Source organism: Triturus cristatus, chromosome 1_2 (genome assembly GCF_964204655.1).
Source record: "Triturus cristatus chromosome 1_2, aTriCri1.1, whole genome shotgun sequence".
NCBI classification, from domain to species: domain Eukaryota; kingdom Metazoa; phylum Chordata; class Amphibia; order Caudata; family Salamandridae; genus Triturus; species Triturus cristatus.
The window spans coordinates 976,882,569-976,901,378 of NC_140580.1; positions in this window are offsets into that span (position 1 = coordinate 976,882,569).

The following is an 18,810-nucleotide window of genomic DNA, read 5'->3' on the forward strand; positions in this document are numbered from 1 at the left end:
AATTAGAAGAGCTTGTTGCAGGGACAGTTCCTACAGAAATTCTAAAAAATCATCATGATGGTGAATTGTTATTTATGTGTAAAAATATCACCTGGAGAGCTAAAAATACACATGACAGATTAAGAGCAATAGCGAATGAGCACGGAGTTGACATTGATAAAGTGAAAGCTTTGCAGAAGTCTTACAGGATGGATTTCACAGACAAAGATATTGAGAATCTGAATGGTGCTGGTGGAACAGGACAGATTAAAGAGATGATCGCTTTATTGCGAAAATGGGGTGATGTTGAGAAGTGGAAGGATAGGTGGTACAAGAAAAGAGAAGAATCAGGGGATAGGACTTATTCAGCATTTCCTGTGAGAGAAAAAGAGAAAACAGTGGATGCTTATCCTATGAGAGAAATACCTGGAGGAGGATATGTACATGTTCCATGGACCAGACAGGATATTTTATCATTTACGAATGATTTCCCTCGACTGAGAGAAAAGCCCGTCGAGTGGTATAGGCAGGTAGACAGGTTTGTGAAATTGTCAAAAGTGCTATGGATTGACCTGAATAGTCTGTTTGAAATAATTGTTCCAGCAGACTTGTGGGCTGAGTGTAAAATAGTTGTAAGTTGGCCTACTGAGGAATATCCAAGAGATCAGAGAACAGGAGCACCAGATCCAGAGGTAATGAGAAAGTATGATCAGGTGATGGTATACCTGAAGAGTAAAGTTCCTCCAAAAGAGACAGACTGGGTTAAAATAGATCGAACACATCAGGAAGCAAAAGAATCGGTTCATGCTTTTTATGAGAGGCTGATACTGGCTTTTAAACAATTCAGTGGGGATGAACACCTGGGTGACAAGGATTTGAGTCATTTTGTATACAGATTTGTATATGGCCTGAGACCTGAGATTAGTGAGAGAATTCATGAGCATACAGTGGACTGGCAGAGTAAGAAAATAGATGAGATTTTGAGACATGCAAAATACTTCAGTGATGAAATTGAAGCAAAACAGAGAAAGCTGAAAGAGAAAGCAATGTGGGCACAAGTGAAAGTTGCGGAAAGACAGGAAGCACAGTTGGTGGAACAGGCGAATAATGCAGGAAATAATCCAGGGAATAGGCCCAGATATGCAGGGAAAGGAAAAGGGAATCTTGAGGAAGCCAAAAAAAAGTTCCCGTGTCACAACTGTGGCCAACTGGGACATTGGAGATCTGAATGTACCAATCCACCATTAGCGAATAATGAGAGTAAACCCTTAAATCAACAGGTGCAGAACGAAGGGAATAATCGACAGCAGCAACAAACTTCTGTTGTGAAACAGCAGAGTCAAGAGCCAAAACCGCCCTTGCCGCAGAATAGAGGATCACAAAAGTATAATAAGGATTCGGGATTCTACAATGATGAGCAGGTAAACAAACCAAGGCGTTCTAACCAGGTACAGCAGTACTTGTTAAAGAATGAAGGGAGTGAGTCTGAAGGTGATTATTGACGGTGCCGAAGAGAGGAGGAAGAGTGCATACTTGGTGCAACTCTAGAAATAGACCAGGCAGGACCATTTGTGGATGGAAAAATAAATGAAGAAGGTGTTACTTTTTTAGTAGACACAGGTGCGACAAGATCAACTGTCAGGTCAACAGATATTAGAAATCTTCCTCTCTCGGATGAAGCAATCCAAGTAGTTGGTGTAGCCAATACACAAATCAAGACACGTCTTACTGAACCAGTAAGAGTACAAATAGGGAAATTTTCAGACATGCACAGATTTATTGTCTGTGACACTAGTCCAGTGAACTTGTTAGGCAGGGATCTGCTTTGTAAGATGAACTGTACAATTTTTTGTACACCGGATGGAATAGCTTTTGAAACACCAGATGAGGATGTTTTGTACCGAGTGACTCTAGAAAATAGAGAGAGTGAGTCAATTGGTGCATATGCTGTGTTTGATCCGGAGGATTTGCCTCAAGAGCTGAGAGACACAGTGAAAAGGACAGTTAGGGATTTTACTGGAGAGGATGTGGGATTGATGAATAATGTAGATCCTGTGAAAATTTCAGTGAAAGAGGGAATTACTTATCCTAACATTCCTCAGTACAAAATGACACCAGAAATAATTGAGGGAATAACTCCTATAATTGAGAAAATGATTCAGCAAGGAGTTTTAAGAGAACTATTGAGTAGCCCGTGTAACTCACCGATAATGGGGCTAAAGAAACCTAATGGGAAGTTCAGGATTGTACAGGATTTGAGAAAAGTTAATCAAATTGTGGTGGCATGTTGTCCTATTGTGCCAAATCCGTCAGTGATTTTGTATCAGATTCCACATGATGCTGAGTGGTACACAGTGATTGATTTGTGTCATGCTTTCTTTTCAATTCCATTGCATCATGACAGCCAGCCGATTTTTGCATTTAGGTTTGGCCAGCGTATTTTAGCATGGTGTCGTATCCCACAGGGGTATACGGAGAGTCCTTCGATATTCAATCAGTTATTGAAAAAATCATTGGAGAGTTTGATTATGCCTGAAAACTCAGTGTTAGTGCAGTATATTGATGACCTACTTGTGGCATCAAAGACACGTGAAGCTTGTGAAGTAGATACCATAGCTTTACTGAATCATCTGGCAGATGGAGGGTTAAAGGTATCTCCAGCTAAATTGCAATTTTGCAAGAAAGAGGTGCATTATCTTGGACACAATATTGAAAAAGGTCTAAGAAAAGTGACTGATGACAGGATTAGAATTATCAGAGAAATGAAAGCCCCAAAGACCCAGAGGGAAGTGAGAATGTTCCTGGGAATGGTGGGTTATTGTCGTCAGTGGATAATTAATTTCTCGCTGATAGCAAAGCCACTGATTAAGCTGACAAAAAGTGAGATGACAGATCCATTGGAACTAGATGGAGAACAAATGGCCGCATTTGAGGAGCTGAAGAGCAGAATGTGTGAAGCCCCTGCTTTGGGTATGCCAGACTATGAGAAAGAGTTTGAATTATACTGCAGTGAGAGAAATGGATGTGCACTTTCAGTGTTAATCCAGAAGCATGGATTACTGAGAAGGCCTATTGCGTACTTCTCATCGACACTTGACCCTGTAGCTGTGGGTTTACCAGGTTGTCTGAAATCTGTGGCTGCAACATGCAGAAGTCTGGAACAAAGTGAGGGAATCATAATGGGATATCCTGTAAGGGTATTCGTACCTCATAATGTGGCAATTCTTTTGACAAGAAGCAGAACTCAGTACATGTCACATAGTCGGCTGACTAAATATGAGAAAGTCATTCTGGGAGCATCAAATGTGACTCTGGAGAGATGTGTGAATGTGAATCCAGCGACATTGTTGCTGGATATTGAAAATGTGGGTATGAAGACAGAAGATGATCACAATTGTTTGGATGTGCTGGATTACTGTACAAAACCGAGACCAGACATAAGGGATCTTCCCTTACTTGAGAGTGATCATGTGCTGTTTGTAGATGGATCATGCCTGAGGAATGATGAGGGTGTGCTAAGTGCAGCATATGCAGTGTGCAAGGTTTCAGAAGTGATGGAAGCATCATCATTGAAAGGAGTGAAATCTGCACAAGTTGCAGAATTGGTGGCATTGACGAAAGCTTGTGAGATTGGGAAAGATCTGAGAGTGACTGTGATGACTGATAGTCAGTATGGATTTGGAGTTGTGCATGATTTTGGCCAACTTTGGCTACAGAGAGGTTTCTTGACGTCGAGTGGGACTCCAATAAAGAATGCTGAAGTGATTGGGAAATTGCTTGAGGCGATACAGCTGCCTAAAGAATTAGCAGTTGTGAAATGTGCTGCTCATGGACAAGGAGATGATTTTGTGACTGTTGGCAACAGATTTGCTAACGACATTGCACAATATTGTGCTAAGAACAATCACTCGATTAATAGGGAACGAGAAGGAGAAATGTCTTTTTGTTCTGTGATGTTTACTAATGTCCTAGAGACGTGGGATGAAGTGAAACAGTTGCAGGATGAGGCAGGAAAGGAAGAAAAGAAAGACTGGATCAAGGCAGGTTGTGCCCCAAGAGAAACAGACCATGTTTGGGTCTATAGAGATGGCAGACCAGTCATGCCAAACTCCATGCTGTCGACAATGGCAAGGATGTATCATGGCCAGGGACATTTGGGAAGGGATGCGATGATCAGGTCTTTTAAACAACCTTGGTACAATGCAAAGTTCAGGACAATTGCAGAGAGCATCTGTCAGAGATGTTTAATTTGCCAGCAATTTAACACTGGGAAAAAGACAGTGGTGAGTCTGGGAACGATAGGTAGAGAAGGTGGTCCTTTCACGAGAATGCAGGTAGATTTCATTGAAATGCCCCAAGTGAACAGACTGAGATATGTTCTAGTGGTAGTCTGTTTGTTCTCAAGATGGGTGGAGGCCTATCCGACTAGGAGAAATGATGGAATAACAGTGGCAAAGTTACTGTTAAGAGAGTTGATTCCTAGGTACGGGTTTCCAGTAACGATTGAGTCTGATAGAGGTGGACACTTCTATAATGAGCTCATGAGTTTGATTTGTGAAGCATTGGGCATACAGCAAAAGCTACATTGTGCATACAGGCCAGAGGCTTCTGGTGTTGTTGAGCAGATAAATGGCACAATCAAGAACAGGATTGGTAAGATGTGTTTAGCCACTGGAATGAAATGGCCTGATGTCTTGCCTCTAGTGCTAATGACTATTAGATCTACTCCAGATAGAACTACTGGGTTGAGTCCGCATGAAATTTTGATGGGACGCGCAATGCGACATGCATATGTGCCTGTCAATAAGTTGATGACAATAACTGATGACATGATTTTGGATTACTGTAAAGGCCTGGCTGACGCAGTTCATTCTGTGTTTCACCAGGTTGGAGAAGAAGCTACCACACTTGAGAAGAAGCAAGCTCATGATCTGAGTCCAGGGGACTGGGTGAGGATTAAAGTACACAGAAGAAGAAATTGCTTGGTTCCAAGGTGGGGAAGACCAAGACAAGTTATTTTGACTACGACAACTGCAGTGAAGTGTGCTGGTGTGAAAAACTGGGTACATGCGAGTCATACTCTGAGAGTTCCAAACCCAAAGGATGGGACTGGCAAGGAGTATTTTGAAGAATCAGATTCCAGTGATGATGAAGACCCAGAACCAGTGAGAAAAAATCAAAGTTCAGGAAAAGAAGCAGAAAAGACTTCAAGAGAACCATTGAGAGTCTCAGAAGGGAGATCAGATTCTGTAAGAGAGCCTGAAGTTCCAAAAAGCAGTGGAGGAAAAAGAAGAGAAAAGAGTAATTCCACAGAGACTCCTGAATCAGAGGAGGAGATTGAAGAACCACTTGAGATTATACCTGAAGAAGTAGGGTCAGAAGAAGATAGAGAGGGACAGATTGCGGAAGACCCCCGAGGAGGTGTAGGGAACATTCCTGATAAGCTAGGTGAAGGGACAAGTAGACAGCAAGAAGATTGCGTGTCGGAGACTCGAGGCGGGAAAGAAGTAGGGAAGTCTCAAACAGTGGTGAAAAAGACTGTGGAGTGAAAGAAAACTGCTGAAGAACAAGAGGCATTTGAAACAGAATCGGATGAAAGTGAGAATGAAAAATCAGAAGGTCGAGTTCTGAGAAAGAGAACTTGGATTGGAGAAAGAAATAATACAGAAACAAGACCGAAAAAGGTTGTAAGAGGAGATTTTTGGCCTAACAACAGAGTAAAGAGGCTGAGATACAGACTGATAAGAGCATATACATCGAAAGCTGAACAAGTGAATGAGGTGTCGAGTCAAAACGAAGTAAAAAGAAAGGAGCAAAAGGAGTCAAGAGAACCTGAGGAGATAAAGAGAATTAGAAGACCCAACCAAAAGTACAGATCACCGGAATGGTCTTATGTGGCACTGTCTGAAGGAGGAGAAGAAGAAGAAACAGTGAATCGAGACAATCCGGAGGGGATCTTGAGAAAAGTGGTTGAGGAAGAGGAAAAGTCTGTTGGAATCTTAAAAGTTATCTTGACTGACATTGGAGAAGAGTCGGATGCACAGGATGTTGTTGATGATCTGATACAATTTGATGTTGCTGAAGAAGAAGGAGTGAAAAGTGATGAATATCCAAATTGAGTGAACTGAAGAAATCACTTGGAGAAAAGTGAAAAGGAGAAAGTCTGAAATTTAGCTGTCTGAAGTAATCCAAAAATAAAGAGTAATACAGTAGTGGAGTAGTAGAGGCTAAGTCAAAAGACACGGTCAAAGTAGTAAAATGGCTAACATAGAGAATAATCAAAGTAGATGTGCCTTTTTGAAAAGGTGGTGTAAAATGTGCTGTTGCTGTACTGGATTATTGATGCTACTATGGGGTGTTTTAGCTTTATTAGTTACATTTAGAGTTACAATAGGTACATTTGAAATACATACTGAGAATGAGACTAATGTAGAGAAGAATTCACAAAAAGTAGTTCCAACTAGAATTAGTAATACTTACATGCATAAAGATAGGTCAATTAATGATTTTTCTAGCAATGTTTTTTCGAAATTGTTGTATGAATATGTGAAGACAATGGAAGTGAGGGATTGCTATGTTTGTATGCAATTACCTGCATCCGTTTCAGAGGGTGTTACTTATCACCATTTACCAGCTACGTATGGAATATCTTGTAGTGTGTAAAGTAGTGTTTTTTATTTGCTAGGGAAAATAGATTATGAGATGTCTAACAAAGATAGTATTTTTGGGCAATTGCCTATGAATGAAAAGCTGAATCCAGCTAAAGAAGCTAACATTTTTGGTGAGATTTTTATTGAGAAAGAAGAATTAACATTAGATTACATTTTTAAGAATAATTTAACTTGCAGTTTGAAAGAAGAGGAGAAAGCTTTCCTAAACATGGTGGAGGAAAGGAGATTGAGCATGCATGAAAAGGCAGGGAAATACAAAGTGAGTGAGACAATTTGGGACATTGAGATGGGAAAAGAATTGAGAAATGGAGCTAGTCCAACTTTAGCTTTAGATGCACCACAGGAGGGTAAGCTGTGCATTACAAGAAGGAAATCCCAATATGATACATACTTTGTTGGGACTAGTGAGTGTCATGATACATACTTCATTGCGACAGGATGGGGTTTTAGAGGAGGAGAGGATCCAGTTTTCCCAGGAGTGTATTATGTTTGTGGGAACAAGGCTTATTACAAGTTGCCTGACCATTGGTATGGCACGTGTTATGTGGGCCTGGTCTTTCCAAAGATTTTTCATATAGATAGAATAGAAGATGTAGAACATATTAATTTACTAACACGTTTTAAGAGAGAAACTTGGTCAGAAATAGTGGGTGACATTTTTGGAGCTTTAATTCCAGCAGTGGGAATTTCTTTGAATGCTTATGGGATTCGGAAACTGTCAACAGTGGTGGATCGCTTATCGACAAATACCGCTGGAGGGTTTGTTTTGGTGAATACGGAATTGATTGCCGTACGTGCCATGTCTATGCAAAATCGACTTGCCCTTGATATTCTATTAGCCAAGGAGGGTGGGGTCTGTGGAATATTGAAAGTTCAACATTGTTGCACTTACATTCCAGACGAAAGCAAAGACCTGAAGGTCTATATCAAAAATATTACTGATTTGCATGAAGAATTAGTACCACTGGAAGTTGAAAGTATTTGGACTAAAATAGCTAATAAAATAGTTGCTGTTAAGAGTTTTATTGCAAAGATAGGTAGTACTATTATAGGTAAGATATTGTTTCCTTTGACTTGTATAATTGTTGCTTTATTGATACTAAGATTGGTGTGTTTGTGTTGTAAAAACAGGGGAGGGAAAAAGAAATTAATTAAAAGAAATATTGAAAGGAGAAATAAAAGAAAAAGAGATCCACAAGAAATAGAATTAGAAGAATTGAGGGAGAGTGTTTATTTGGAGACAAAGAGGGATGATGAAAGGGAGTCTGGTGTCTAGTGTTGTGTAAAAGAAAAAGACATTTCCAGTTTCTCCTAAAAAATTGGGATTAAATTTTACTAAAAATTTTTTTTTTTTTTGGGTTGTTTATTTGGTGATAATATCACCAAAGGGGGGATTGCTGGAGCAGAGTTTTCTGTTGAAAATCTATTGGGTTTTTTAAGCTCTGGTTTGTCTATTGTCGAAAGAAATTAAAATTATTAATTTATAATTACTAATTATTTGTTTTGTGTAAATGTTTTAATTAACCAATACGGAATAACAAGAGAAAACTACACGTGGGGAAGCATTTGTGTCGTTTACTAATAATGAGCATGTTTTATTAATAAATGTTGCTGAGTGCTGTTTATTTTAAAGCACGAAAACGCTTTTTAAATGTCGTGTGCTAATGCTTTTCTTGTGTTGCAAAGGCTAGATAATTACATACACATAAGGGTATTAGTGGGGTTAACACTGTTCAATCACTATGCTGTGGTAACGTTGTTTTGTCTCTTTTAATTAAGATGATACGTTTTGGCCTAGTGAAAAATGGCTACCGTTTAAAGCCTGCATTTGGGTAGTCGAACTCTGATGAGAAGGCCTTGCTGAACATGGTCGAGAGTCATCTGACCACAGTTTTCGCCTGGTTAAAAGTTTTCCGTGAGGACAGCAGCTCTGGCCGGACATCCAAATGTCCTTGGAAGACAAAGGAGCCTCAATGAACATTATGATCATCATGCTGGTTCCGAGGAAATATGAACATGAAAAAGAAACATTTCAAGATTTAGTTCCGTCTTCCGTCTTTTTATTTTTGTGATTTTTCTGAGCGGAGATTTTCCAAATGTAGCGATGCTACATCCTTTCCTGCTCGTTTTGCTCAGCGGTTCAGCGGATATCGAAAACATTTTATGTTGCCTTCTATTGTTAAACTCATTATAAATATTGTTAGCTTAGAGAGGGTTCGTTCGTTGCATTTTGGATTCTGAGGCAACTTCTTTCCGAACTTGCGTTGGTGAGGATCGATGCTGTGAGGACGGTGACCTAAGAGACTTTTATCGAGAGACCTGTCCTGATGACCCATTTATGACATTTAGCTAGAATAGGTAACTATGAGAATAATGATTTATTTTGATTGCCTTTCCATTTGAACTAATTTTAGATAAAGAATCATAATTTTAAATACAGTGTTGGTTATTATTTCTTCTCAATTATTGAGTACTCTATTTTGATTATTGTTGATTATTACTGGTTAAATCATGACTCAAGACAGTGTCAATTAGGTCTTATCGACCATAAGTGTAGATGTAGGGTGTTTAGAAGGTTTTCTTCCCACAGGTTCAGTGCTAATGGAGTAATCTGAGTGTATGTTAGTGAAATGGGCCCAAGCGTATGATGAGTGTATGTGCGTGTATCTATGAATTTACTCTATCCGTGGAAGTAGGGAGAAATTGTACACCCAATCTGCACCAGTGGTCCCACAGACCCACTGCATGCTGTCTCCAAGGTCACAGTCACAGAGAGCCACATACTTGCATGGTGACCCCTGTCTCCTTAGGAGTTCGTGGTCGCCATTCAGACACTCTGTCAACTGGAATACTGGAACAGAGGTCCGATGTCTCCTCCGGGCCTCCATCCTAGCACTTGGTAGTTTTCACATAGTCACAGTCTGATTCCTGCCTCATTAATAGTGAGTTGGGAGACATGCTTTTTTGTGAAAAATGCCCTCTGTGGTGCAATGGGGAGGCTTGTCGCTGTAAATATGCTGCAAGAAGCCAGTTTTGTGCATCAGGCCCTAAGACTGCCCTAAATTACCTCTCTGATGCACCATATGATGAAGCAGCATTTTATGGAAGTTATAAGATGTATTCCAGTAACTTTCTTTTCAATTATTTCAAATTTTCGAAACATGAAATGTATAAACTGCGTGTATGATATGAGCTAGGATGATGTATTATAACTGTTTCAGCTAGGGGTTGTCACGCTTGTTGTGTTGGGAACTCTGGCCAATGTGCTGTGCCTTTTAAGGTCCCTATTTACCAGCATGTTCCTTTGACATTTTTTTAGAGCATTTTATGGTTATGCCAATTACTATGAGCCACTAAATTGCCTTTTGCGTGCAAATACGTTTGTGCATAAAACAAGATTATTGTCTGTCCTCAGTTTGTGAGAGTTTGAACCCACAATTTGTAACAGAAAAAAACTAATGTTAATAGCAGGAGCAAATTGTGCATGTGTGTTGCCTGAATGTGCAGGAATAAGGAATAACAATTTGTGCTGTTCTCTAATCCTGTGCAATTGGACAGAGTTTGCACACCTACTAACTGGTGAACGTTAGGCTATTGCTTGTCTGTGATCGCACAATTTGTAGCTGCAAAAGTATTTCCCGCACGAGAAGGGCCTTAGGGGCAGATTTATAATTTTTAAGCACAATGCTGCATTGCTATGTTATGTTGCGCATGAAAAGGAAAGGAACACAGAGCAAATATTTATTAACAATTACCAACTGCTGCTCTCTACATACACAATTTCATAGAAAGGCTGTAGTGCAGATCATAGATGTGATATTTAAAACAATTCTCATGAGGCGCTCCTTGAGAGCTGTTTTAACTGCTACTAGCAGAGTTATTGAGAAAGTTTCGTCTGGAACAGAGTTCCTGTTTAGTGGCCCTAGTAACTGAAAGGAACGGGACCCGGATGCTTCACTACCGGATTTGGTCGTAGCTCAGAAGATTCTGTTTGAGTGTTGGTTGCAAGTAGGCATCTACCGACTCAGGATTACAGAGAGGTAGTTAGGGGAGGAGTCATGTATGGATGTGAATACTATTGTGGGACCCTATTTGTAGGCGACAACCAGCCGGTAGAGGTACTGTGAGCTAGGTGGAGGATGTCTGGGGAGATTCAAGAGTGATCTTGTTGAGGTATTCAAGATATTATGATATGATTAGCGCAGTATATCTAATGATAGTTTACCTCGTTATGGTGTATTAAACGGCTCGAGATCCCCGATTATGTTTAGTACGACAAAAAGGGCCGAGAAACCGAACCGCCTCCATCTTGGATTGCGGCTCTCTCTCTCTCACTTGGAAGTCACGTTGTCTTTTTCGCACACCCTCTGCTTTCCCCTTTCCTTGCATTTTAGGAGACAGGCTGAGTTGCTGAGAAGCAAGGTCACATCTGCTAAAAGGGAGTATCAGGCAAATTCCTCTAGGCCTGGAACGAGAAGGGAGTTACCCTTTCGACCTTCTCGGTAAAGATAGTAACCCTTTGTATGTGTAACCGAAACTAGAAATGGGCATGAGCTCATTAGGGGCGCCAGGACTAACTGGTACTTTTCCACATATATGGTTTTGTATGCTGTACCGATAATGTATAAAAGTGTGTTACTGTCAAGGAGCCAGCAGTCTTCCTCGGCGCACCTGATGGGTGAGGATCGACGAGGCTCCTCTATATAGAGTTCTGTGGTGGCTAATAAACGTTTGAACCTTCCACGTTGCCAACTGCTCCTTCTTACCTAATATTGCGGGCCAATGGTAAGTGTGGCCCTTGGAATAATTATTTGGACACAACAGTTGGCGACCACGAAGGGACCCCGTGAAAGGGTCTCCCCCCCCCCGTATTCGGGTGGTGGGGTTGGGGGCATCCTGACCGGTTGGCGGGAGAGGAGCCTGAGGATTTCTCCCACCCTGCACGACTTTTCGGTACGTCCCCTGCTGCTAGTTACCCTTCACCGGGGTCCTACGGGCTTAACCCAGAAACTGGATCGATTTGGTCGGGAGGAGTTGGCAGCGGAGAACGAACATTCGTATCTGGGTGCACCCGGTGAGTATTGATTTGATTTTGATGCACGCGTTGTACACGGTGCATTATTGGTTTAGGCACGCGTCGAAGACGGTGTGCTATTTGATTGATTTGAGAGCATTCGTTGGGAACGATGCGTTTTTGATTTTGAACACGGATTGCATTTGTTTGAAGCTCGCGCTGGACAGCGGTGCATTGATTTGAAGACACGCACCGGAGGGTGGTGTCTTGCTTGATCGAGGTTAGCATTACCGTGGTTTGACTCGAAGTACGTACAGGTTGTATTTGATTTGAGTAAAAACGGCGCGCCGAAGGATTATAAAACAGATTGTGCGTGGAAGGACCCGCGACCTAGACTGGGTAGCCACAGGGCATACTCCTGACGGGGCGAGTCCTCGTTTGGGGCTGGCCTTAGTGGTGAGCCAGGAGGGTGGCCGTAATCCCGCGTACAGTCTGGTGTTTGGACTGTGAACCAGAGTCGACGGGCTTGGTTCTCTGATACTGATTGTATGTTGTGTATGATTCATGTTGACTGTTGTTTATGTATACATGTCTGAAAACTAACAACAAAAAATGTCTTGTTTTAGTAAATTGAATTGTTTTGGCTGCTGTTGTCGAACAAGTAACTCCAGACTAGCTGCGAGCCAACCTGCCCCGCCGGAGGGCAGTCCTAGCCATTTTATGTATGTCAAACATGGGATCTCTCCGTTGTTGTTTTGCACTCTGTGGCATAAGTATACCAAGGGCAATGAGGAGTTACGCTGGCCCAAAACGGGCTCATTTGATGAAAAGAAAATTGCGTTCCTACAGGAACAGCTGTTTTCTAGGCGAAGTAGGCAGGCCATGTTTGACGCCCTCATTGCATGGCAGAAGGAGGCCAAACAACGGCGAATAAGGGAAGAGAAAGTAGCCAGAGCCAAGGCAGGACAGAATGTTACTCAGAAAGCTATGGCCTATGACCGAGACAGAGTAGAAAGGGGATTGGATTGCATGAATCGTGAATTTCGACTGAAGGTGGATAAGAGCTATGTGACCCGCCCGAATGCAGATGATGAGATAGAGGATTTACTGGACACCAGACCACCACCCCCTTATGTGCCACAGAGGATATATCCGGAGGTATCAGGGGCCTCGGCCCCGGCTCCAAATATGTCCCTGGGGGCCTCGGCTTCGGCTCCCCCGGCCACCACTACCCCTCCCTCCCTGCCGAACCTCTCCCGGTTACCGACATCTGTGTCTGAAGTTATGGCCATACTGCCTAATATATTGACGACAGATGCAGCCGGGACCCCTCAGCTGTCGCTGGGGTCAATGCCTTCCCCTCCTGTTCTACCCTCCTCCTCCGCCAGTACCACGCCGGTAACAGCTGCAACTACTCCGCTACGTCCGGCCAGTCTCACTGAGGGTAGGAAGTTGTTCACTCGTTCGGCCTTGGGAACGGAAGAAAGGGAATCTATTGCTACACAAGCATCCCAGTGGATGCGACATCCCATTTATACGCTTGCCGATATTTGGAGTACTATGAGAGACTATGAACCGGTGATGCAACAGCATGCTCTGGAGCATATGGCCAACCGTCTTATTTCTGTGTGGGAACAGGTACATCAGGAAGGGAAGGCTCCGGCTATACTATATGATATTCTTGATCAGGTCCATAAATCTCAGTTGACACCGGAGGAGGTGTATGGGAAGGTACAGCCTTTGGTCTCTTATAGAACTCGTTTGCAGTCTACCACTCCCGCCGGATTCTCCCAGTTCCCTATGCGGGAAGTGCACCCTATCTTCCATCCAGAAGTTGCCGCAGTAGTAGATGCCCACGGCATCGTTACCCGTCCCGGGGTAGACGCCCGGTTCCAGGAACAATGGGTCTATACCCCCTGGAAGCGGAGTGAGGTACTATCCCTAAAAAGCCAGTTGCCAGATCCTAGAAAGAACCCCACCGCATATTACAAGGAACTGACCGAGGCCGCCTCGTCAGCGGTAATGACGTTGGCAGATATTGAATTATTCTTTGCCTTATTAGTACTGGTGGACATTTGGCGCCAGGTACATGACCAGGACCATGTTACGGAATTTGGTGGGACATGGGATCAACTGAGAAACTGGGATAGAGATCGTAAACCAGGGAACAAGCCCCGACCTGAGATACTGGCCTTGCCTGAGAGAATAATAACTTATATGCATTCACTGATCCCACCCAGGAAAGTAGATTGGGACAAGCTGACGGCCTGTAAGCAAAAGAAGGACGAGAGTGTCTCTGATTTTTTCACGAGGTTTGAGGGAGTGTTCATTGACTTCAGCGGACAGGACTTGGCAACGGAAGGGGGTGTACGTTTATTTGTTAATAGATTCATAACCAATTTGCTACCTGAGGTATCGGCTCGGTTACAGGCAGCTGAGAGTACCTGGACGACCACCACGCCCTCCACGATACTGAGCATGGCTCAGTATTATGAGCATCGGGAGAATGAGAGCAAGGATAAGACAGAAAGAAAGTCAAAAGAGTTGAAAACACGAGTGTTACTACAGCAAGTGGAGAGGGGTAGAGGAAGAGGACGAGGGTTGCAGAATTTCGCTCCAAGAGGGGCGGGACCGACGCAAACAGCTTGGCGAACAGATTTGGGCATAAATCAATGTGCTTTCTGTAAAGAGGAGGGGCATTGTAGAGCGCAGTGTCCGTTACTATATGAACAGAATACGGCTTCAAGGGGTCGCGGACGGGGAAGGATGAGTGGGCATCGAGGTGGACACACGAGACAAGAACAGGCAGCCCGAGGTGAGAACAGTCAGAATTATTTCGACCAAAACCAGGGTAAACAGTACTACAATGATGGACGTGTAACGGACGAAGACGCCGGGTATACTCAAGCATAGGACAGCCAAGGGCAGAGTAAGGGGCATGTGTCAATCCCGATAGATCAAGCTGGACCTTATGTCCATGCACGATTGTTGGATGCATCAGGAAAGTTTTTGGTTGGCACAGGGGCTATGAACAGTTCTGTTTCACGTGCCCTGGTCCCGGGGGCCGCTCTGTCTGGCCAGACTAATGTGTCCGTGGGGTTCTCTGGAACTCCGGTGGTGAGCCCCATTTCTAAGCCACTTTCCCTTACTCTAGGACCGGTTTCGATAGAATCACCTTTCCTCCTCACCTCCCAGTGTGGGGAAAATCTCCTGGGTATGGATATATTAAAAAGATTGCATGCCCACATCTATTGCTCCCCCGATGGAGTTTATCTGACCATCCGGAATACCTCTATCCCCTCCGTTCAATGTTTTTCGAAAACGGACTCACTACCTCCTGAGCTTGCACAACTCCCAAAGGATCTTTGGGCCCTGGGGGACACTGACGTAGGATTCCTACAAATTCCCCCGGTGTCCATCACCCTGAAACAGAATGCCAAATTGCCGAAGATCCCACAGTATAAAATAGCCCCCGCAGGGGAACGCGCTTTACTGGCCATTATTTCTGACTTGATTAGAACAGGGGTGGTGGAGGAAACGGCTTCTAATGTCTGTAACAGTCCCATTCTTCCGATTCTTAAACGAGCCCCCGTACCCCAATCCCCTGATTATGCTGATACCTACCGATTTGTGATTGATTTGCGAGAGATTAACAAGATTGTGGTACCCCAATATCCGGTGGTACCAGACATTAATTCCATTTTGACCATGATTCCTCCCACTGCAACATTTTTCTCGGTGATTGATTTGAAGAATGCCTTCTTTAGTATTCCCATACATCCAGATAGCAGACATTTGTTCGGTTTCTCATTGGGGGGCCGCAGCTTTAGATTCGGTCGCGCCCCCCAGGGGTATACCGAAAGCCCTAGTATCTACAGCCAAGCCCTAAAAAGAGTATTGGATTCTTTACAATTGCCGCCAGGTAATGTCCTATTGCAGTATGTTGACGACCTCCTTGTGGCCTCTGATACAGAACAGGGTTGCCGCGATGCTACGGTTACCCTGCTACGGCATTTGGCCACTCATGGTAACAAGGTGTCGCTCTCTAAATTTCAATATGTCGACCGGAGGTGACCTATCTCGGTCATCTCCTGTCGAAGGAGGGAAGACGGTTGACTCCTGAGCGCATTGCAACCATAACTAACATGCCTGTTCCTCGCACGCAACGTGATGTCCGCGCTTTGCTTGGTATAACCTCCTACTGTCGCCAATGGAATGCTAACTATTCTCTCTTGACTAAACCTTTCTTGTATCTAACTACGAAGGATGTGCATGAACCTTTACCTTGGACTGATGAATGCCAGACTGCCTTTTCTACTCTGAAAACTGCTCTTTGCTCTGCTCCTGTGCTTGGCACCCCTGACTACCGGAAACCTTTTGTGCTCTATGTGCATGAGGTGGACGGTTGTTCTCTTTCAGTGTTGACACAGGACTTTGGTGGTAAGCAAAGGCCTTGTGCATATTTCTCGGCGGTTTTGGATAATATCGCCAGAGCACTTCCCAGTTGTCTGAGGGCTGCAGCGGCAGTGGCTGTAGCGATCAGACAATCGGAAGGGCTAGTCCTGAATACGGATCTGACAGTGATGGTGCCTCATGCTGTGGACGTATTATTGAACAGGACACAGACGCAGCACTTAACTAGTGCGCGTCTTACAGGGTACGAATTGACCCTGTTTGCACCTCATATAACGATCAAACGATGTGTTAACTTGAACCCTGCCACGTTGTTGCCCCTCCCTTCAGGGGATGGTGGACAAGACATACATGATTGTATTTTTCGAACTGAAGAAGAAACCAAGGGCCGGATAGATCTAACTGACACCCCACTATCTGATGCCCAAGGAGAATTGTATGTTGATGGGTCCTGTTTTAGATTACCGGATGGTACGACAGCTGCGGCTTATGCGATCACTACCCTGCAAACGGTAGTCGAGGCAGCCAAGATACCATACCGGTCGGCCCAGGCGGCCGAATTGGTTGCATTATTCAGGGCCTGCGAGTTGGGGAAAGGCTTGAAGCTAAATGTCTACACCGATAGCCAATATGCGTTCGGTGTAGCACATAGCTTCGGGAGGTTATGGGCGGAAAGAGGATTCTTGACATCTCATGGCGAAAAGATAAAGAATGGGCCATTAGTTGACCGATTGCTGGCTGCATTAACGTTGCCTAAAACCCTGGCCATAGAGAAATGTAGTGCACACAAGGTTATAGTGGATGATGTGGGGAGGGGAAATTCCTTTGCGGATAGGATCGCCAAAGAAACAGCCCAGTCTGACACCATTTCCATGCTTGTAGTGACAAAAATGATAGAGGCAGGGGTTTTTAACAACACCATAGACAGTGTGAAAGAGCTACAGAAGGAGGTGACCCCGGAAGAACTGACATACTGGCAAGAACAGGTGGGGAGGCTTGATGAGAATGGATGTTGGACTGACTTGTCAGAGAGGTGTAGATGGTTACTGCCAAACGCATTCGTAAATGCAGTAGTAACTATGGCGCACAGACCTTCACATGTAGGGGTCCAGGGCATCTGTGCCACATTGGATCCTGTCTGGTATAATGTTAATATCCATAAGACAGCTAGGAACCTGGTTCAGCATTGCATGATTTGTCTCCAGCATAATCCTGGGGTTAGCATTCCCGTCTTGGCGGGTAGTTTTGCGCCGCCCACCCTGCCTTTTGAAGTACTTCAAATGGATTACATACAGCTAGAACGAGTTAACAATCTGAAATACGTGCTGGTGGTGATCTGTACTTTTAGTAAATGGGTGGAGGCGTATCCCACAAAGGAAAATACTGCCCTGGCAACCGCGAAAGCTCTGGTAAAGGAGTTTTTCCCTCGATATGGGTTGCCAAGGGTGATTTGGAATGACAACGGGACACATTTTAATGCTGACTTGGTTAAGCATGTATGCAAGGGTTTGTCCATTCAGCAGAAGTTTCACGCAGCCCGACACCCTCAATCAGCGGGTCTAGTTGAGAAATATAATGGGATTCTGAAATTGAAACTGGCTAAACTTCAGGACACGACAGGATTAAAATGGCCTGATCTCCTGCCCCTGGCCCTGTTGTCCGTAAGAACTACTCCCCATTCCCGGAGCGGTATCTCCCCTCATGAGGTAATTTTTGGTAGACCTGCCAACGTGTGGGGAGTACCCCGGCCCAAATCCTTCAGGGACATCGACCATCCTATGTTGACTGATTATTTGTATACTTTAACTAAAGATCTCCATTCCATTCATCAACAGATATCTGCCGTACTGCAGCCCCTGCCGGAGGGACCCGGACACAGCGTGGAACCTGGACAGTGGGTCTTGGTTCGGAACTATCAACGAAAATCGAGTTTGGATCCGCGCTGGTCCCGACCGTACCAGGTGCTCCTGGCAACGCGAACGGCGGTGAAAGTTGAGGGTAAGCAGCGCTGGATCCATAACTCCCATCTTAAGCGAGTTCCTCTCCCATTGCCAAGGGAGCAGCTTGACCAGGAGGAAGGCCTGCCAAACCAGGGCGAACCCAGCACTAGGAAACGACTTTCCCTGGACACCCGCAGAGAAGTTGACGGGCGAGGGGAGAGTGCTGTGAGCCTGCAAGACCCTTTTTGCGACCACTCAATTGCTCCGAGTGAGGCGTCTGGTCAGGAGCCCAGCTCCTCGTCTGATCCCATTGTGCCTGCTTTGTTTGTGAATCCTGACACCCCTGGTCGGGATCGATATCACCTGCGGCCCCGGAAATAGGGAATCCCAGGTCTAGCCTTGGCAAGTGAAGTTGGAAGCCTCGGCAAAGACCTGAGGATTGGTAGAACACTGGACTGAACTCGTTGAGAGCATGGAACTTTCAGTAAAGCTCTGTTCAGAACGAAGGTAGAGACATTGGTTGGACTGGTGGGGGCCCAGGTGGAGTTTCCTTTCAACAAGGGTTGCGTCAAGTGCGACCCCAACGCGAGAAGTTTTTCTTTTTTCCTTTTCTGAACAATAGGAGTCTGCCTGTGAGGCTCTATACGGACACAGGAAAGAAGCACCCTCCGGCAGGTCGGACTGCTCGTAGCCCTTTTCCCGAGATTATATTGGACTTTTAGTGAGAAAATGTACCCTTTTGCTCGTTTTGTCCCTGAAGAAGGGCGGCCCATAGTACCTCGAACCATTCCCC